This window comes from Biomphalaria glabrata, chromosome 13, assembly GCF_947242115.1.
Source record: "Biomphalaria glabrata chromosome 13, xgBioGlab47.1, whole genome shotgun sequence".
Lineage (NCBI taxonomy): Eukaryota > Metazoa > Mollusca > Gastropoda > Planorbidae > Biomphalaria > Biomphalaria glabrata.
In genome coordinates, this window is record NC_074723.1 from 4567837 (window position 1) to 4570244 (window position 2408).

Sequence of the window (2408 nt, forward strand, 5' to 3'; positions counted from 1 at the left end):
ATATAAGTTCTATTGAAAACGAAACTAGGCTAGTAAAAATTCTGAAACGGAAAATATTTGTATTTTAGAATTACTTCCCTTGCATTGAAAAAAAACATGTTGTTATCTTCAGTAGGCCTACGTTATAGATTCTAGATCGATGTAGATTTTAGATTAGGATTGGAAATCGTACAGTATGTAGGACTACTTTACAGAAACTTTTTTCCAGATAGCCCCCCCCCCCACGCACATGTTCTAAAAGAATGAAAACAGATTTGATAACAGCTAAACGAGTACCCCTTTGAGTCTTTGACCCTGTGTCCTAAGAATCAATGATAGGAATAGAAATGTTTCATGAAATTCATGAAAATCGCTTTGAAAAAAAAAACAACTTTTTTGGCCAATCAAATAAATAAATAAATTTTGATTAATTGACTACACTGCTAGATACCTCGGTAATTTCAACTGTATTCAGGAATCAATTGGTTGACTCTTGTTAGTCCGACACGTTTGAACCCACACACTCAGTAATCCGACGCGGCGCCGATGTGTATATAGGCCTAGAGTTTACTGCATCAACTGCTCATGCATGCAGTGGCGTAGCAAGGTACCCGTGGGCACGGGTTCAAGAACATCTTGGTGGGCCCCCCTCCAGCCAATAAGACAAATTTAGTGTGTGACAAAAATGAGTAATCTAAATGCAAAGACATTCGTACCTTTTTTTAAAAAAAAATGTTATTCGAATGGATGGTTGGGCATTGCATCGTATTGGTTTCAAAATCAACCACCGCTAGAAAACAAAGAAACAAACTTCGAATGGATGGTTTTGAGGTCATACGATGAGAATGTATGGGCATTGGCATCGTATTGATTTCAAAATCAACCACCGCTGGAATCCGCTGTCAGAATAATTTAAACAGGCACTCGCTGAACCTCCAAGAAAACATTTAACGTCTATATTTCATTTAGTATGGGGATCCAACCCAGGACTTGTGTGACAGGCTCGAGCTAAATGGGAGATGGCATAAACACGGCTTGGTGTTGAACCGAATTGATGTTGGAAATCAAGTGCCAGTGTTTCTTGTGACTGAATTAGAGACAGTATTATAAGCGCACATTCTTAAAAGCACGGGATAAAACGATATTATTAATTAATATCTTTTCGTTTTAAGACGAAGTAATATGTAAGCATGTAGTTTAAATATTGGACTATTAGTGTTAAGTTAAATTTTAATTTAGGTGATGGCCAAAGACTGTAGATGTATACGACGTAACCACTGCCTGTTACACAAGTAAATATCACACCATTACTGCGAGAACTATAGGACGTAACCACTGCCTGCTACACAAGTAAATATCACTCCAGTACTGCGAGGACTATAGGACGTAACCACTGCCTGCTACACAAGTAAATATCACACCAGTAGGCCTACTGCGAGGACTATAGGACCTAACCACTGCCTGCTACACAAGTAAATATCACACTAGTACTCCGGGTTCAAGAACATCTTGATGGGCTCCTCTTCAGCCAATAAGACAAATTTAGTGTGTGACAAAAAATGAGTAAACTAAATGTAAAGATATTCCAATGTAAAGATCGTACCTTTTTCTTAAAAAAAGTAATTATGTCATAACGTTTGATTCAGTTAGGACTGCATATAAGTAATAGCGTCTTAAAAGTCAATGTTTTTACAACTTCTAAAATGAGTTAAACTTAAAAGTGTTTCAAATGAACAAACAAATGTTCTTCCTAAGTTCTAATGTGGGCTCCAACTGGCCTTGAGGCATGGGCACAAGCGTAATTACAACTATCAAGTATTGCACTTGTGGCCGTTGAATGTACTTCCTTTCTAGTCTGACAAAGATTTTTAAAACTTTTGCATCATCCTTAATTAATAATAACATAACTTCCCAACTATCTGTTGATTAAGAAAAGAAATTAAATATTTCCTGAACTATTCTAAAACAATTCCCTGCATCTAAACAACAGTGACCTGACGCGAGAAGATAGAGAAAGAATTAGCACATATAATTTATCAAGCCTTTTTGTTCATTTCCAATATTATTTATTACACACTCTTCTATTTGCCAGCCTTTTGGGAAAATTATCACATGAATAAAATCTATTTTGCACTCATTTAAAAGGTAGTTGTCAAAATGTTTGACATGTTTCGGATGTTCCCTCAGAGTTGACGATAATTTACTTCCTAGTCCAAACCTCCCGAAGGGGGATAGCAGCTGGTAGAATATGAACTCAAAAACAACGAAAAGTCCGAACGATAGTCCAGCGCGTATACCGCACGATCTGGCTACCAGTGGCGTAGCTAGGGTCGGAAAATTGAGGTCAATATTTGAAAACCCTCCTCCTGGGGCCCCACTTGAGGGGAGCCCCCTAAATAAGTGTCCGAAACGTCTTTTTACATTGAATA